At 40.1% G+C, this 20,703-nt stretch overlaps 1 long non-coding RNA gene across 1 annotated transcript; it reads right to left on the minus strand.

Annotated features, from left to right (window-relative positions):
- Positions 1 to 2,834: 2,834 nt before the first annotated feature.
- On the minus strand, positions 2,835 to 3,025 carry LOC118557736. The gene is made up of 2 exons (XR_004927970.1): positions 2,987 to 3,025; positions 2,835 to 2,916 (listed from the first exon to the last, which is right to left on the minus strand). It is a non-coding gene; the product is annotated as an uncharacterized LOC118557736 (long non-coding RNA).
- Positions 3,026 to 20,703: the final 17,678 nt, after the last annotated feature.

The following is a 20,703-nucleotide window of genomic DNA, read 5'->3' on the forward strand; positions in this document are numbered from 1 at the left end:
CCTTGAAGGCTCAGACTGCTTCATTTAATGCACTACTCACAGAACCACTTCCTTTGATTTGAGCTCTTTAAAAAAATATACACTTAGCTAAAGAAATCATATAAAATTATTTGGGATTTTGTGTTGGTGATTTGACTAAATGGTTGTGATAACAACTGATAATCAGAGAGTCTAATCTGACGGCTTCTGAATAAATGATACCATCTTGCAGCTATTTCATGAATGTCTCTTCTACAGGTTGAAATGGCAGCTCTTCTTTACACATTTACATTTTGTCACAATACAACCAAAAACCTCAATGTATTTTATGTTCAGTTATGTGAAAAACAAAGAGAAAATAAGACGTGAGTTTTTTTTTTTTTATTGTTTATCAAATTACAGTCTGAAAAGTGTGGAATGCATTTGTATGCATTTCCTGTGGATCAGTCAATTACAGAGTCACCATTTGAGCAATCGCACCTGCAAATATATTGATGGACACATTTGCAGTCAAAATTTATGCCTATTTTTCTTTGGAAGACTTCTAAAGCATCCGTAGATTTGGATAGGCATCTGAGTGCATCAATTAGGAAGTCCTGCCACAGATTCCCAACTTGATTTAGGTCTGGACTTTGATTAGGGAATTTTACCACCACTGTTTGTTGTGTCCCATGTAACACATCTGACAAACAAAAACTGAGCAGTTTGATGGCTTTCTGCCAATGATTTTGTTCTTGCCACTCTTCTATAAAGCCCAGGTGTGCCAACTGGATAAATAATAGTTGTCCCCTGATCGAGTCTACCCATCCAAGCTGTGGATCTCTGCAACTCCTCCAGAGTCACAACTGACTTCCTGGCTGCTTCGTTACATAGGCTAGGCAAGGCAAACTTAGTTGTATTTACGATCTAAAAGCACTTATACAGTCTTTTGGAAGTTTGTTCAAGATAAGTGGAGCAAAGGAAGTAAATGCTGCTTCTCCATGTTTGTAAGGCAAGGCAAATTTATTTGTATAGTCCATTTCAGTACACAGACAATGCAAAATGCTTTACGTGATTAAAATACAGAAAAAAACAGAATAAAAGCAAGTAGGAATAAAATGTAGAAAAAATAGAACATGGACAAATAGAAACTAAAAGCAAGCATTAAAAATACTTGGACTACAAAGTTGAACTAATGATGTTTCAGTAAAACAGTTAAACTAGAGCAGTCGTAGGCAATCCTAAACAAATGTGTTTTTAATCTTGATTTAAAGGAACTCAGGCTTTCAGCACTTTTACAGTTTTCTGGAAGTTTGTTCCAGATAAGTGGAGCATAGGAACTAAATGCTGCTTCTCCGTGTTTGGTTCTGGTTCTAGGTATGCAGAGAAGGCTGGAGCCAGAAGACCTGAGTGGTCTGGATGGTTGATACACTGATAACAAGTCTGTGATGTATTTAGGTACTAAGCCATTCAGGGATTTATTAACTAACAGAAGTATTTTAAAGTCTATTCTCTGAGATACAGGGAGCCAGTGTAAGGACTTTAGAACTGGGGTTATGTTCTCTACTTTCTTAGTCTTAGTGAGGACGCGGGCAGCAGCATTCTGGATCAGCTGCAGCTGTCTGATCCACTTTTTAGGCAGACCTGTGAAAACACTGTTGCAGTAATCAATTCTACTAAAAATAAACACATGAATTAGTTTTTCCAGATCATGCTGAGACATTAGTCCTTTAATCCTGGAAATGTTCTTCAGGTGATAGAAAGCTGACCTTTTAATTGTCTTTAGATGCTTTTGGAGGTTCAGGTCTGAGTCCATCACTACACCCAGGTTTCGGGCCTGATTAGTGATTTTTAGCTGAAGCAGCTGGAGCTGTGTGCTAACTTTTGATCTCTCCTCTATTGGTCCAAAGATTATTACTTCAGTTTTGTTTTTATTCAACTGAAGAAAATTTTGGCACATCCATGCAATGATTTCTCCTAACCATTTACTCAGAGCTTGAACTGGTTTATAGTCACCTGGTGACATGGTGATGTAGAGCTGTGTGTCGTCTGCGTAGTTATGGTAGCTGATGTTTTTTATTATCTGAGCAAGAGGGAGCATGTAGATATTGAAAAGGAGGGGACCCTGGATGGACCCTTGGGGAACCCCACATGTGATTTTTATCATCTTTGATGTAAAGTTACCTACTGATACAAAAAAGTCCCCGTCCTTTAAGTGGGATTTAAACCAGTTGAGAGCTGTACCACAGAGGCCGACCCAGTTCTCCAGGCGCTCTAACAGAATGGAGTGATCGACAGTATCAAATGCTGCACTGAGATCCAATAGAACCAATACGGTGGTTCTTCCACAATCTGCATTTACATGGATGTCATTAAACACCTTGATAAGGGCCGTCTCTGTACTGTGGTGAGGAAGCCAGACTGGAAAACGTCAAAGCGGCTGGTCGTTGTTAAGAAGGTGTTTAATTGTTGAAATATAGCTTTTTCAATAATCTTACTGATAAAGGGGAGGTTTGAGATGGGCCTGTAGTTCTGGAGTAGAAGTTTGTCTAAATTGTTCTTTTTCAGCAGTGGTTTAATAATTGCTGTTTTTAGGAACTGGGGGAAAACACCTGACAGAAGGGACGTGTTTATTATCTGACTCAAATCTGACGCTATGACAGGCAAGCGTCTATCCTGTATATCAGGGCGAGTAATGCTTTACTCGCCCTGATATACGTATTGAGCCATTCTCATCAGGTTTCGATGATGGATTGAACAGTTCTCCACAAGACTTTCAAAGTTTTAAATATTGTTTTACAATCTAATGTTAGTGTCATGGTTTTCAGGTGACGAGCCCACATGCAGATACGATCGGGAAGCAAAGCACAGTTTAAAGATGTTTATTTTGGAAACGGGCAGATCTACCGACGGAACTACAGGCGATTCGGCAGGGTCAGAACGTCACGGCTGGAGAGTCTGCAAGAAAGAGGGAGTAAGTGACTCTGAAAGGAGAACCAGGAGAACTGCTAGAAGCTACGCTGCTTACCATTGGGCTGGGCGGACCTAACCGGGAAGAAGTAGCGTCGAGGGAACTCTGTGATTCTACTCTGCTGATGATAGGCGGCTAGTGGCTGAGGACGGCTGATGTTACTGGTGAGGGATCCTGAGCGAGCCTCGTCGGCAATGGTGACAGATGGATTGACCAGAGTGAGAGCAGAACCAGCAGAATCCGGGTGAGGGGAACTCAGGCCTCGCTGGGTAACATCCAGGAAGTATGAGGGGAGCGCCAGAGCAAAATCTGAGCAGACAGGTTCTGCTGGTCTGTTTCTTCGGACGAGACGTCAAGACAGGTGAGTGCTTCCAAGCACCAAAAACTGAGACAAAAAACAGGGAGAACCAAAATTAGTCAAAGTCAAAAAAGCAAAAAAACTCACAAGCTGGTTTCCGAGAGTTGGGACAGATGCCACGTCGTACCACGACTGGTTAAGGCTCTGGCGTCTTCCATCTGTCCGCGCTCTGCTTAAGAAGCCAGAGGAAGCCGCCTGCAACGAGCCGCAGGTGTGGGCCACGCCCCCTCAGCCAACTAGACACACCTGAGGAGTAGAGTTAGAGCAGAGAAGCACAGATAATCCTGACAGTTAGGTTTTGAGGTAAACCTCTGACCAACATGCAAGAAAGTCTCAGGAGACATCGATCAAAGTTTAGAATTTTTATTGAATACAAGAGGTTTCTTGTTCCCCTAACCCGGAACCATTGGACTGGAAGGTTTTGTAGAATGTAAAAGCAAATCAATGATCTGTTCTTGCCATTAGGAGGCAGAGGATTGATGACAGGGATTAATAAACACAGTCCAGAAGGTGTTGGTCCATGTGATGAGCTGAGTCCTACAGTTGTGTTATCGAGGGAGCTTCCGGTACCCAATAAGTCCTGGACAAGGGAGCTGCCATTCGTGATGGTAAGTTATTCAGACGGATATCGCATGAGGGAGACTGAGGAGTGGATCCAGGGAGTCTCATAATGAAGAAATTCCAGGTGAAATTCCAGGTGAGAGCCAGGAGGAAACCTTGGAGAAGTGGTAAGTCATGAGGTGCAGCAATAACACAAATAGAAAACAAACTAGGTTGATTCACAGAGAGCTTGAGGTGACCACGTAGGTTGACTGTCAGGTGTTGAATGATTGGCAGACAGTTTCTCTTAAAGGTATATAGCCAGGTTATATGCTTAAAAAAATACCAAAAAACGTTTGCTCATGATAAAATAAGGTTATATAGTACACCAAGCGTCCATCCTGATAGTATTTTGATGGTCCTTTTTGAGGCTAAATATAGCCCCACAATGGGCGCGATGAACAGATATAAACAGACGTGGCACCATCCGCCAGCAGTACCGCTGAACTATCATAATGCCGGTTTGCTTAATTAATAAAACAGTATTAAATAATGCCGAACCAAGCCTGACCCCTATGTGCCTCGCAGTAAAGCGGCAGCTCGGCATGAATGAAGACCAACCGTCATTGATTAAATACACCCATCTATAACAACTTCAATATCAGAAAATGTACTCAGATCAGTCAACTCTGCGGTCACATCTGAGCAATCGGCAGTTTTAGCTTCTGCTTCAGTGAACACTAACATTCATACTGTATTCCCAGCGATATTCAAGTCTTTTCCCTCTTGGAAATATATATATATATATATATATATATATATATATATATATATATATATATATATATATATATATATATATATATATATATATATATATATATATATATATATATATATACATACATATATATATGCATTATTTTTTTCATTGAATCTAGGACCATTCTTCATTGTTTTGCTGGGAGATGATAATAGCCGTTAGCCACTTCCTTGTTTTATCCCCTGCTGCACATGTTCAGTGACGTACTTATGCTGTTATTACAAATAAACACAAAAGGCTTTATTTACTAACAAATTGAGCAAAAAAAGAGCATAAAACACCTAAATACTAACTAATACATTAGCAGGACATGATGATCTTTCATAAAAACTTATCAAGTGTGGACCACCAGAATTAAAAAAGATTCCTGGATATGTGTCGAAACGTTTTCAGAAAGAACTGAGCCCAAGTCTGATTGCCTCCAATTTAAGCCTGTTTGCAGCTGGATTCTTGTTACACAGAGATTCAATTAAAATTGCAGTGTATCTATGGCCATCAGACTAAGGGGGCTGAATACAAATGCATGTTATACTTTCGAATGTACTTTTTTTTTTAAAACCCACAGCTTTACATTATGTATCCATTTGTGTTGGCCTATCACATACAGTACATTCATAAATTGAGGAGAGCAGCACGGCTCTGTCTTACCTAGAAGAAAACCCCCGACAGGTGCTAAGACCATTCCAAACACAGATCATGTGGAGACGAGTAGAGCTGCTGAAAGTAAACAAATGAACAGTTGCCTTTTTATGTTGGCATCAGGTTTGTGAGATTTTCATTAGAGTTGGGAGAGCACACCACCACAGGTAAAAACTCAGCTGGAGGCATGGGTTTAACGTGAAAAACAGCAGGCCGCTATAAAAACAAGCACAGAGGCATAGATGAAGGAAACTGCAGCAATTCAAACAGGCTACTAACAGACAGTTTGGCTTTCACAAAGCAGAATATAAAACTGCATTCCCGGGAGATAGAATATTGCAAGTTGGAGATGAGGATCTGAAACCTACATGACTCGCCCAAACTTTTTACCAAGCAACAGATTTCCTGCTCATCAAAAGGCCGCCTGGCGTGAGGTTGCTGCTGCTGTTCACGCTGAGAAAAACCTTTATAAGAACCCGCCCAACTTGAAATAAGTATTGGCGCGCACTCCTCACGCTGGGTTGAGTTTGCTTTCTTCTTCCAAACTTCCCAAATAAAAAAAAAATAAAAAAAAGCCTCAAGCATTCCCTATCCGTATGCTGTACATATTCCACATGTGCTCGGGATTCAACAACATTTGCAAGCAGACATTAGGCAGAACAGATTATTTGGTTCCAAAATTAGCTTAAATGGAAGGGTATGCTGGTCATTTCATGCTACTGCTTTCATTACTAGGCAGCCAATATCTGTCCCTTGAATTTCAGTCCCTGTCCTGAGGATGCAATCTCACTAGTTGGCAGGTGATGGAACTGGATTCAGGCCAGGGGATATCCCTTGAGTCTTTACTGGGTTCTTGTCCTCCTCCAGCCATCGATGAACATTTACTTAAACCAGTGATCCTGCTGTCCCTCAAGTTGTGGGAGCATCACAAAGAACAATTCAACCAGCTGTCCGTAATGTTTACAATTCCACAAACTACAAAAAAATAATCTGCAGCTCATTCATTTTGTCAGTCCAATCTCTCCCAACTTTCCAGATGCTCCAAGCACCCGATTCATTCTATGACCCGTTCCAGGTCACAATCTTTAACAGCCTTGTACTCAAATGTCAGTATGACCTTACGTTCTATTTGGCTGCTTTCATACCAATAGGAGATGTTGCTGTACAACTTTCTGAATTTTTCAAAGATGATCAGCAGTAATACCAAACGCACCACATTGCAATCCACAAAACTAGTCATTTTGAGGTAGTTTGTGTTTTGATGTGATAACAAAAAAGTTTTGAATGGGGGGAACATGGTGGTGAAGAATTACAACAACAAAGGATTGGTGCGCATTAAACCACACCACAAAGGAACAATAAAATATTTTCATCCAAGAAATACAACAATATATGTTTTATGTTTCTGACAATAAGAGCAAACAAAACATTAGAGCGATTAAAAGTTGGTGGGCTGTACGGTGGAATGGGTTTGGGTCCTCCTGCTTCTACACTCAGCCTAAAATCTGTAATTTAGGTTAATTGGTCGCATAAAGTGCTGTAAAATTTTTAGAAATAGAAAACGGATGGACTTCAAGATTGAAAAAAATAAGTGATTTTCACATCAGTAAAAAATATTTTAAGGAAAATTAATATTTTATTAAATGGTTCTCTTTCTGTTTCATATTTATTGTAAAATCTTCAGTGTTTCATTTGATAGAAGGGTTTAAAAGGAACAGGACAACTTCAGTGTTTGTATTAAAACCCAGAAACTGCCAGTGCATGTGGTGAACCTTGAGCCCTCCAGCAGCCTGAGAAACTGCCACGCCACCATGATCGATACGGCCACATGGCTGGGGAATACTTCGGAAATCCTTTGTCAGTCATCACACTCTGCTTCTGCATCTAGAAGTGTAACTTGAAACAATCCTATTATTTAGGGAGGAAGTCGTTTATCATCTGTGGGAGATATGACACTGAATCCCGACACGAGATCATCTCAGACAGCTATGTGCTCTCTGGTCAGATAGATTCACGTTTGGAGTCATGAAGGCTTTTCTCAGCAAGAGTCAGAGGCCTGCGTCTGTACTGGCGCTGCGGTGCGTCAGATCACATGGATAGAAACATGGTTCAGGCAACAAAAATAAGTTTCCCAGTACTTCTGCAGTTGTTACTGCAGGAAAAGAGCAAATATTCTCCTCATAAAAGTGTTTTCATAGCTGTAGTTCAGATATGTCTTCTTCTGGAAATCATTAAGGTATAAAAACCGGAAAAATCAAAAGATAATGAATCTGAACTGAAATCCCGCATTGATTTGTTAGTTTTTGATATGAGGCGTGTGGTCAGTTGCCAGGGCAGTATTTGTAAAGGTCACGTACAATCACCAAATAGACAAAAAATACAAGTTAAGGTTGGGTGACATGGACCAAAAATTATATCTTGATATTTGTAGGCTGAATGCTAATATCCGATATTTATCTCTATTAGGGGTACCTTTCACATTTGAACCAATACAGTACCGATAGGCCTGGGTAATATATTGAGATTTTAATATAGATTTTGTTTTCAAAAGAGATATAAGATGAGACTATTGCTTATATTGAGATGGTCTATGTTGCGTTACAATTATACTTTTATGTATTCCAGTAGGCTATTTTTCAGCCATTTCTTACAGTTGTGTAGAGCTGTTTGTAATTTTTTTTTTTTTACCTTTGAGACATTTTGGATAAACCTTTGATTGAGAGATGCCTTTTTATTATTACTTTATGAAAAGAAAAACCTATCAAGATTAGGCATGGGTGCCGAAATAAGAACTTTTATAGGTACCGACCAAATTCAGTTAGTAATACCGAGTACATATTCACATAATATCAAACAACACCATCTTTGAATACCTAAACACATCATTGTGACACTGAGGGAGTGGAAGAGTAGGCGGTTTTCCATGATGGACATGAACACAGCATTGCACCTACAAGAGCGCAATGACGTCAGTAGGTTGTCAACAAAGCAAGCACAGCTGACAGAAAACACTCAAAGTATTACCACCACTTTCCAAAATCTGATGCAGATTACGCTTGCTGCAATATTCATGATGCAAAGTGTAAGGCCAGCGGCAGGAATACTTCTAATCTGACGAAGCACCTGGTCACTGTTGCCAATCTAGCGACTTTGTCACTATATTTATCAACTCTTCAGACCCCTCTAGTGGCCTTTTGTTTCTTTCAAAAAAGTGACTAGCAACAGATCTAGCTACTTTTTTTCTGTTACTGGTGACTTTACGTGAAAGCACCAAACGTTCTGCAGTCACTGTCTTGAGGCAGCAGCGAGTGCTGCTGTGAGCCTCTCCCCCCTTCCACAAGCGCTGTCTCTGTAATGCACTATGTAGTGGACCAGATATTTCGGCCAGAACACAGGAGTAGGTTTAAAGGCTTTATTAATGTAAAAGTTGTTTAACAACAGGAAACAGGTTGGAACACACCTAGGACCCACTGTAAAAGAGGAAGTAAGGGTAGTGACTGGAACCAACTCAGTGGAAGGTGGCAAACACAGAATAAAAGCCGCTAACCTTCTCAGAAGCCAGGAAGTTGCTCTGGATCTGATCCGTGGGTCCAAGGGCTCCACTCATTCAATGCTTCTTTAGGCAAGCACAGTCAGAGGGCTCTGCCCTAAGCAGCTTGTAACCAGGGCTAAGGCAAAAGCATAATTTGTGATACAGGCGTGGGTCACAACCATAAGCAAGATCAGACAGATGTTTCCAGGTTAGAGGCAGGAGGCTTGGTCAGGGCTAAGCAAGAAGTAGTTGTACAGATATCAGAGGCCAACTGGAGAATCCAAAAAGGACAAGGCAAACAGGGAAAATCCAAAACCTTGAGGCAAGGTCATAAATAGGCAGGCAGACAAGGAACGCTGCATGGTTTACTCACACAATGGTCCTGGAATCTGGCAGCAACACACAGGGAGAGGCAGGTATATCTAGGGAGAATAACAGGTGCAGCCAAGTCCCTATAATTAGCAGCAGCAGGTGTTACTGCTCAGCGTTGAAGGGAGCAACAAAGCCAGGAGCAGACATGGCACACAGGCAGGATCAAAACAAACATAGGGACAAAAACAGCAGATGCATTACAGTCTCACAGACAGCTGCAGCTGCCTCGTCCTGAAACCCACCTGTTGTCAGAGCAAAGAGAGCAGAGAGGAGATCCACTCAGTTTCCACATTGCAAATGTATCCCGCTCTGGATTACAAAGCAGGATAAAATATAACGTAGAACTTCTTTGTCTCTGAAACTATTACACCAAAATAATTCCCTGAGTTTGATTGACACACAGCTTCAGTCACTTGTTTACCTCAGATAATTGTCCTTTTGGTTAAAAAAAATTATGTGGTGTGGATTCAAGCCTCGTGTCTTAAAATTCATAAATTATTTCATAAGGTTCATTTGTAGATTCAAACAAGTTTATATATTGATATAAATATGTTAAATAGAAACATTTTGAGATTTTATTATTAAACTAATTAACATTTATTACCACATAAACATTTGAAATATCCTCCATTTTCTCAACCTCTTTCCCTTCTTGTTTCAGACTGGATGGGGTGGAGTCACGTGACTACAAATCGTAGCACAGTGTCTAAAGAGACATAAGCATAGCCTACCTATACACCACCAAAAAAGACCAAAATTACTTTACTTTTCTTTTTTTGAAATATTGAAAATACAGACATTGGCAAAATGATGTTGGTTATTGATAAAATTCCGGCATTGTTAAATTTTCGATTTATTTCCCAGGTCTAGTTTGTTGCTGGCTTTAATCTCTAAATTGTTTTGTTTGTTTGTAAATAAAATAAAATAAAACTTGAAGATGAAATTATAAATATGTGTTCTCCTTTCTTGTTGTTTACTAAAACTGCCCTGACTAGGTGGTTTTGACCTGGATGCTGATGGTGATTGACATACACAGTCAGCGTGTAAAAATGCATTGGTACAGACTAACCAACTTTTTTATAAAAGCAAGATTTCCTTTACTTTGAGCTCTGCCTTCTGTATTCTCCTTTAACATTTAATATATTCTGCACACTTCAACTGAAAAACAAAAGTGATATTTTAGGACGCTTTAAAAAGAAGAACGGTGAATTAAACTTGTGTACCCCCTTAAACAAAAACATTGCAGAAGCATTTAGCAATAAGCAGATATACAGTAAGCAATATCAGAGAAGCCCTACTAGGACGGTTAAACCTTATTTTAAACTTGTTTTAATAATGAAATCAAGCAGAAGACCAAGTTAGGTGGCTGCTGTTTTGCCAAGGTTGTGGTTTACACAGTTTATATTTCTGATTAACAAATGGATACCCACAGTAACATCCTTCTGGATAAAATATCCACATACTGAGCCTTCCATATAAATCACAAATCCCATTTCTTTTTTTTTTTTCAATATAAAATAACATCCTTGATTATATTTGTCAGGAAGATAGATATTTAGATCCTGGGTCTTCTGTGGCTTTGAAATGTGATGAATTCCTAATTTCCAAATAGTTTCCGAAACACCCTCAATCCTTCATAGTGTAGTCCAGCCAGCAGGTCACACTGATTCCCAAGCTCCCTATTCGCAGTCTGCAGACCACAGCTTCCTACCACAGGACCCCTGCTGCTCAGTGAGACCCTAAGGCTAGACCAGTAGTCTACCCAACACTCAGAGCTCTGTTTAGTAACTCTGGATCTTTTTGCAGTCGAGCCAACCACTCTCCAGGAGTCAAATTGGATACACAGACCTGGAGCACATTCTTATACATTGCACAACTTGTTCATACCAGATAAGAAAGGCATCTTGCCTGACACATTTTGTTTATTATTTACTCTACCTCACTGTTAAAATAATAAAAGTATTTTCCCCCTTTGAAGTTTTGTGCATTTTCTTACGTCACAACCACAAGCTTCAATGTATTTCATTCACTGGTCACACACAAAGTCCTGTATGATCATGAAGTGGAAAAAAGTGATACATGGTTTTCCAGTTTCTTTATAAATAAAAGTCTGACGTGCCTTTGTTTTCAGTCCCCTGAAATTATACTTGTAGAACCACCTTTTGGGGTATGTTTCTGAAGGCTGACCAGCTTTGTCCGAGCTAAAGAAATGCATCCCCCACTACCATGATATCGTCAACTTTGTTTCCTGCTGGGAATGTTATTTAATGGATGATTTCCCTCCATGGTGTTTTAGTTTTCCCTCCAAAAGTTGGATTTTGGTCTCATCCGATGTTTAATGGCCTACCCTACTCCACAACTTTCTCCCTGACGGTAAATGTGAAGGGCAAAATACAGGCAAGTTTGAGCTTCAGTGGTGTAAATGAATGTGTTTTGGAAACAACCAGCCAATCTTTTTTATCATCATTCTGGTGTCAATGGACAGGCAATACAGTTTTATGAAACAAAGGTGATGTGTTCATTTTGATTGAATAGGCCAAGAACATTTGGCTAATATCATGCTGCTACTTTTGGCCATAAAAAAACAATGAGACACAAAATTCTGTGAGTGCTACAGCAAAAGTGAACAGTTAGAATTAACATACGTCTTTATATATATATATATATATATATATATATATATATATATATATATATATATATATATACTCACCTCTTAAAAAAATCTGAGTTTTTAAAAGCTTTTAGGATGATTAGATGATGATTAGGCTTTCTTGTATTTCCCAATGTCACTGTGACTAAGCTGCCAGCCCCAATAAGGTTTTTTTTTTCCTTAAAATGGGGAACCTTCATTCCAGTTTTCTTTCAGCTTTGATACTAAATTGCATGATGACTGAAAATTTTGCTCCAAAATGTTTGTCCTAAATCAGCAACTACGCCACGAGGGACGTCTAATCCTTAGCTTTAACCCTTAGATTAAAGTTTTTGCAGATACAAATCAGTATAAAGGCCCTGCACAGCACATTCACATACAGTCATAGCTAGAAAAATGTAACCTTGTAACCTTGCCTGCTAGATAAATTTGCGGTATTTGTGTGTTCACAGTCACACGAGAATCTATCTTGTACCACTCCGGCTTTAACTGCTTGTTACGAATCAAAAACAGTTCGGGCCAATCGCGTTGCGGTATTGTGGCTCAAGGCGGGACATACTACTGTGACGAAAGCAAGAACTGACGATCCCACAGCTGAACCAACATAAACATGGCAGAGCAGGAGGACGCACAAATAGCTGCTGCTATCACATCTGTTTTGTCAGAATCCATGATTTCATCTTTGAAAGAAGAACAGTAAGAAGTGCCTCGACTAACTTACCATCTTCTGGTTTCTCATGACGTCTGCTGCTTACGTTTTAATTTGATACCATGGTTGGCTAAAACCAACCTTTGGTAGGCGGGCACAAGGTGCCGCTTTGGCCAATCGGCTTGGAGAGTTCTGCTCCTTTCTCCAAACGGATTGGATAGGAAAAGTCCCAGATTGATAATGTGCAGAACGGAGAGAGCTACACATTATCAGTCTGCCTGCATTTTGGCATTGGACTGTAATCAAGAAGTAAAACAGGGTCATTTATGTGTTTGTAAGTGTAATTCAAACACATTTTTACAGAGATACAACAAATAACATTTGACCTTGAACTGTAAAAAAGTCATTTCAAGGTCTCTACCAATTCTTACAACTGACTGTAGCTATAATTACTGCTAAAAGCAGAGGAAGTGTATGGGTATCGCATCCCATGGAGTGAAAGCATCAGAGATTCTCAGAAAGTTTATGTGGTCAGCTAAAAAAGGGAAGGGCTCAGCTGCCAGCGAGCTGGATCTGGGTGATTTGGTTCAGGGCCAGACTGAGCAGCCACGAACAAATTATTGCCCCTACCGTTTCCTCCCAAAGGACTATTTGCATCTCTATTCCTCTCTTAATAGACAAGGATCATTTCGATTCAGCCTTAATGAAGTCATTTTTTACCCTTGCAGCTTTTGTGTGTGGGGCTGCAGTAGAGAGTGACGTTCGCGGTGACGTCAGCAGTTGAAAAGAGAGGATGGGTAATGAGATTAAACGTATAACCAGCGAGAGGCTTTTTTTAATTCATATAAAACATGTCAACCTTTTATCAGTCAGACTGAATCATGGTGGCGTCCGTGGTTTAATGACGGAAGTATTTAAGCCAGGCTCATCAATCTCCATGGACTGGCTCTTGCCCTGAGGTACCAGACTGGCTCTCTTTAACCTGTAGCACGTATGAGCTAAGTCAGAAGGAGCGCATGATTAACTGTCTTCTAAATTATCCCCCCTGTACTAATTGATTTCAACCTTTTTTTCTCTCCTACTTACAGATTTAGACTCAGATTCGGTTGTCTAATGTTGAGAAATTACAGCGTTGTGCAAATATAGGCAGATAGAAACGTCATTTTCTTCCTCTTGTTGAAATAATAGCCTTGCAGAATTTAGATAGACTCGCAGACTCCTGGGAGGACTTCATAACATTCCAATATTGTATCAAAAGAAAAAATATAAACCATAAAATGTTGACACACAAAAGCAAAAAAAAAAAAAAAAGCATTCCGGCAAGAAAGTTAATAGTTTTGTTTTTTTTAATGCCCCCACCCTCTCTCCCTGAGAACTCATGGACAGGAAACAACTCCCAGTGTTTGGACTGCACAGAAATCGGACCAGTCTTGATCTTGGACTGAATCCGTCTCAGCAACAGAAGAAATTTGCCTTGACAATAACTTTCCAAGAGGAGAGAAAGTTGTCGTGCAGAATTTCCAGCAGAATTACTGACAGACAGGCAACAGTAAGAACACCTCACCCCTCTGAAGAGCACACATCATTTATCAGGCCTTATGTATTATATATCATCATAATACAGTGGGCAGTGGCAATTGAGATTATTGAACTGGGCTAGAGTGACTCAGATGCCCTGGACAAGTTTTTTTTTTTTTTTTATTGGTTCATGCAAAATACGATAGCTCAAAGAAGAACTTGATCCCCTCTCTCGGTCAGGGGTGTTGATGACGCTCTCCTGGATGTGCTGATACATGGGCTACAGTGTGCAAAACGGTATCATTCAGGTAATCCAATCCAAAACCTGTGATTATATGATTTGAAAAGACATTATTGTGTCTCTACAGTTTTTTTTTCAGCGATGTAGCACCTTTACTTGAAGTGTCTTTAACAAAAAAAAGGCGACAGTGGTATCAAAAACAGTAGGAGAGCTAAGAGGAGTTTTTTGAGCAGAGTCGACATGTGTAGTCCTGCAACTCTTTGGATCAGCTTTGGACTCTCAGTCTGTCGTTTTACAATAGACCTGATGTGTGCATCCAAAATAACAATCCCCACATAAACGTGATCCGTAGAAATCAGATTTAATAAGTATCATAAGTGGCTCATTTATCTGGAGGGTTCCAGGGATCCTTACTGTTATAATTTCTGAGTTTAAAGTTTGGGTTGTCAACACTCCAGATGTTGAAACATTCTAAAATGTCCATTAAAATGCTGCCATAGGTATTGGAATTGTTGCCTAGGCCTTTTATACTCTGGCAAGGACTTCAACCATTTATTTGGTAGAGGACCCAGCTCATAAAATTAGCTCATTTATTTCTTTTCTTTTTTTTCTGTTTTCTCATTAGTCTGTTTGGCTACACCTCACAGCTTCAAGCTTACCCTTTGTCCAAAACATTCCCTCTAATTAGCCTTCCTTTTTTTAAAACCTCTTGTACCTGGAAGTCTTGCTGAGAACTGGGTCTTACATTTATATGGGTAAGAAGGAGCATGAATGAAGAAGTCAGTTTTCCATACAATGCATAAATGGGGGGGGGGGGGGTTACAGTAGCTGCCAACGCTGCAACTGTAAGTGGAGAATCACTTTGCCATAGTGCCATGGCTCGTGTTGTACACAGTCCAAACGCTGTGGAATGAGACGTCTTCTGCTGTCTGCTAAATAGAGACTAAGTGGAACCCATCACTATTACCTTGGATATTTGTGGTTGACAGCTTGCCATATCCCTTACCCCAGAAGCTGATGGTAGCTTTGCTGGTCTGGCAAGTTAATTCTGACGCGAATGTCAGAGAGTCAGAGTGTGTCAGACATAGGTATCTACTGGTGCGTGTGTGTGAGAAACAAGAGCTGCTCCAATCTTTACATAAGGGACTTTGTTGAATGTTTATGTCTGTTACAGATTGTGTGCATGAAATCCAGAGATAGATGGATATGTGAGAGGATGGTGTAAGAATCAACTCAACAATAAAGTCATAGCAAATTTAACACCAAGTCACTTGGTGTTAAACTTGGTCACACCAAGTTGTGACCAAGTTTAATTTCTCTACCTGGCAATGTGTGGTCAGTTTGGGGATGGCTGTCCATTGTTTGTTATCTTCATTTTTTGCAAGGCACCACTACCACTACCACTGGCAGACAAACAGCCCACAGCATGATCCCATCACTACTGTGTTTGAGTGTAGTTACAGTTCTCTAAAGTTTCAAAGTGTCACTGTTACGTCTCCCATTATCTTGTCATTGTGGCCCTAGATGGCTGCACATCCACATCACAGGATTCAGGTGCACCAAACACTTTTATGGCCAAAATTGTATAAAATCAAGCAACTAGGCACGTAGACTGCTTTTTACAAACAAATGTGAATAACGCATGGCTCTCAGGAGCTCTGTAAACGTTGTCACGCCTAAACATTCAACAGCCAACAGGTACTGGTATTATGATGATTGGTACTGACATACTCTAAGGAACAAAGTGGTAAACCACGTAAAATCACATAGAAGAGTGGTTTGATGCTGAGGTGTGTATGTGTAGGGTGAGGCAACTTTGTGCGAAGTCAGTCACTGCAGACCTCAGAACTTCAAACTGGACTCTACAGCGTGGCAGAATGTGTTCTTTGGAGTGACAACTCATATCTTCCTGTCTGGGAATCCAATGGACGAGTCTGACTTTGGGTGGTGCTTGCCTTACTGCATTGTGTCAAGTCTGAGGCTGCGTCCGAAAAACGGGGTAAGGACTTTTTTTTAGCCACAAGCTGAAACAACAACAAGGAAGGCCCCAGAACTTCCTCTGGAAGAAGATCACAGCCGTCCTGAGCGTCTTTGTTGAGAAACTTACAATTCAAATCTTCAGCTCGAAGCAACTGCTTTAATTCTGATATATAAAAAAAGTCTTTTCATAACATTAAATTAACCACACAGTGTCTTGCTCACATGTGCAAATGAACTCAAGCTGACATCATGGCCCGCCTGCACATTGTCTGCACATTTAAAATCACGCTTTCACAGCCGCACATTCTCCCGCATCTTTCATTCCCGAACATGACTTTCTAAGAGATGTTCTCCTGGCTTCAGAGTGAATTATTTCCAAGCAACAATGCCCTTGGAGAAAGTATTACATTTGCATTCATGCTGGTGTAATTGTGTAGAGAAAAAAAAAATGGGAGGGTGAAATTAGAAGACCTATTCGCAATAAGCTAAAAACATTCCTGTGCCAGCCGACCTTGTTGCTCCATATGCAGTCCTTGCATTTTATTGGTTATTACAATTCATTGCCTCTCCACTTAACCAGCACACCTCTTTGTTACGGAAGAAAAATCTAAATGTAATGAATGCGCTGAGCTTGATGATTTATAAAGATACAGTTAGCTTTTTGCAATTAGTCCACCGCAAATCTAGACAACGCTCTGCTTTGTTTTGCCTCTTCTTTTCTCAAAAAATCTATTTCCACAAGGAAAAAAAAAAACACATCATGAGCCAAGCAATTCTATGCAAACAAACCAGAATTATTAAACTGCCTTTTTTAATGTGGCGTACATAATCAAAGGTAAGTCAGCTGGCTCAAAAGCTCGTATCCAGCAGATTAATGTGCGCTTGTTAGGTGAGTCCTGGGTGGCCAGTTGCGTGGCGACAGAGGCAATTACATTCTTGCAGCTCTCATTTCCGTGTCAGGTGTTATTGGACCGAGTTATTCTCACCGGTCCAACTCTCTGCCTCTCTTGCATCCCATTCCCAGAAAGAGAGGAGTGGATCAGGCCGTCTCTGTCCACTGCCAAAACACTATCTCATCACCGGGCTTGCTTATATGACTGGACAGGCCAGGATTTAGCACTGCGTGCCTCATCCGTCTTTAGCGCTCTCCAACCTCTCCTCGTAAAAAAAGACAGTGATGGATAAATGTGCTCTTGCCTTTTCATTCACTCCCTCAGTTTGGGGACGTTACCAACCTCGGTCAATGTTCAGAACGGATTATTCCGAACCTGAAAAGTGAAACTTTTGTTTCTGTTGTTCAGGCCAGTGGTGTACACCACACCAGGACGAGGAAACTGGTCGCTCGCTCGTCTCGCATCATTCCAGGAGACCACTCAAAGTTGTCTTATCTGCCCCTGCATTGTGTTTATTAATGCTATCTTGAAAAGCAGGTTGTTTTAACAATTTGAAGCAAAATTTCAGTTTTATTAAGTGGAATAAAGTGTTTTACTCTGAACATACAGTTGGCAGGAAGGGACAAATGGGCGAGTTGACGGAGAACCGCGTTAGCAGAGAAAATTAGACCAAATGCTGCATGGTAACATTAGCCTGTACTGATAAAAAAATATTGTAATATTGAAATAAAAATAATAGTGATGTTTTGAAACATAAAGATACCTCAAAGAAAATAATCTCTCTGCTAAACACCTGCGAAATGTTCATTGAACATAATATCCAAAATGACTACAAATGACAGCATCTGGGTCGTACAGGCACTCAGATGCTTTTCGGTTGCACAGTCAACTCAATTATCTTGGTTTTGTGGCTCATACCATCCGCAAAATGTGTCAAGTCAGCAGCATTTATTATAACCCTAGAAGCCAAAGACCAAATTTAACCATGACTTTTTTAAGCTATGGAATATTCCACTTATGGACATAGAGAACGGCGTCAGTGAAGTCGTTTACAACTGGTTTGGTGAGAAATATGTCAGCCGTCTACACAAAGAAAAAAAGGTCAGCATTTTTTCTTTTGCTGTGATTAACTGTTGCCATGATCTACCATTCTTGAGCTCTTAACTTGAAAACTTACAACCCATCCTTAGACTTCATTGCAGTAAGCATAAATTCAAGATGCGCCCAACCTGCCTAAAACTATAGAATTGACGGTCACTGTCTAGATTTGTGTATTTATGTGCATCAGTTAATGCACGGGCTGCACGGTGTCACAGTGGGTAGCGCTGCTGCCATGCAGCAAGAAGGTTCTGGGTTTGAGTCCTACCCTGGGTCTTTCTGCATGGAGTTTGCATGCTCTCTCTGTGCATGTGTGGGTTCTCTCCAGGTACTCTGGCTTCCTCCCACAGACTGGCGACCTGTCCAGGGTGTACCCCGCCTCTCGCCCATTGACGGCTAGAGATAGGCACCAGCACCCCTTGTGATCCCAACAGGGATAAGCTGTTTGAAAATGGACGGGTTAATGCATTCTTACGTATTTTACGCTTCAACATGTGATTCCCAGCTCACTTCTGTAAAAGTAATATTGTCAGGCTTACACCAAGATGTGGCCGAAGTAGCGGCCTGGCAATAAGCTGCACTTCCTTAGAGAAGCGTGACCGCAACAGTAACCAAGACTTACCTGTTTTTAAATATTAGCCAATGACTTAGAAAATCATTTAGGTCTATTTCATGACCATCAGATCATGTTTGTCTTGATGATTATTTATATTGTGAGAAGCAACTTATAAAATGTTTCATCCTATCTCAATGTCATCAATGTCCACCAATTTTAGCAAGCTAGAAATGTTGTTTTGGATCAGGAAGTACTAACCTTTGTGACGTTGCTGCAACAGCAGCATGGTCTGGTTGTTGCTCTATCCTTCATGGCCTCCAGAGGGGCAGACAAGGAGATAGCTGACTCTTATGAATAAATGCAATCTAGATTATCCAATTTAACTAACAGCGCATCCCCCCTCTCATCCAATGGCCACTGGAGATGGCCACCAGTCAATGCATGGATGTTTTAATCAGTCTAAGTATATTAGAATTTAACCAAGAAATGATCAAAATAATAAACTGTAAAACTGATTTTTCCATTTCAGTAGGAAGCCAGGAATCAGAGGCCAACTCTTAAGGGCATATAATTACTGTGAATGCAGTAGGCATTCACAGTTCTTGAGATCCTGTTTCTCTTTATTCTTTATTCTTCTTCTTCTTCTTCTTCTTAGTGTTTATTCTTCCTAATGCGTTTTTACTGTTTAAAGTTTGATTCGCTTCTCCTCCTACAATTTTTCTCCGATTTCAACCATTCAACTTTTAAACTATTCAGCTTCTTCTGGAATGGATGGCTATGTCTTTTTGTACTTTTAACTCTTCAACTTTTTAAAATATTCAGCTTTTTCTGCAAATTTTCAGCTTTTTTTCTCCCATAGGAAATGAATGTAATTCACTAAAATTCCGCTCATTTCAGCTGCTTTTTCACAGCTTACTGCTTCAGCCTACTTTCAGCTAGAAACGCCATTCAACTTTTAAAATGTAGTGATATCTTTCAGCTATTATGGTCTATTTCAGCTTTTTCATATCTTTTACCATTTTCATATAGTACCTCCTTAAAATCATTTTAGCTTTTCAAGAAATTCAGCAAATAACATGCGTTGCTATGGTTGTCAAGGAGGCAGTTATAGAGTGCGCACTCTAGAAATTCAACAAATTCTTCATCTCCGAACAACTTCTTCTCACTCGCTCAATTTTCAACCTATCCACATAAATTATACATCAAAACGTAGGAATTTTTGTCAGGATTCAGGAAATGTAACCCTCATTGGTGTAGCATTTATAGATTTTTCGCAAATCACCTCAGAGCAACACAAACCCGAAACCTCCCCCATTCATTTCCTATGGAGCGGTTTTGAAAAATGACGTCTGAAAATCCAAAACATCACACGTTTTTACATCGTTGCTACTCCTAAACCGTTTGATGTACAGGCATGAGACTTTCACATATGAATGTCCCAACCCTTCTGGCACTCACAAAAAAGGAATTTTGTGGATAACTGTTACGGTTTTTCCGCAGGAACAATTTGTTCGGGAGTAGCGAATGTGCAAAATCCTGAAAATGCTTTAGAGCTGCATTGTTCCACATGATCCACTTTTTTACATCGTCGCTGTGCCTACACCGATTTTTGTACAAACATAAAAATGAGCAACATAGTCCTCAAAAGCCTGCTGATACTCACAGTGAAAGAATTATTTTGATATCTCTTATACTTTTTCAGCTAGAGCGATTTGTTCGGGATCGTTTTTAGAGGATTTTGGACATTTCTTAAAAATTTCCTTTAGATCATAATTTTTTACGCCTTTATTAAAATATTTCCAGCAAAAACCGATACCAAGTCTTCTTCCCCTATCCGTTACGAACTAAACGCAGAAAAAATTACGTCTCTACCATTTAGGGATCAGGAGATATGAAGCGTTGTTCGGGGCAAAGTTCTCCAT

This window comes from Fundulus heteroclitus, chromosome 3 (assembly GCF_011125445.2).
Source record: "Fundulus heteroclitus isolate FHET01 chromosome 3, MU-UCD_Fhet_4.1, whole genome shotgun sequence".
NCBI classification, from domain to species: Eukaryota; Metazoa; Chordata; class Actinopteri; order Cyprinodontiformes; family Fundulidae; genus Fundulus; species Fundulus heteroclitus.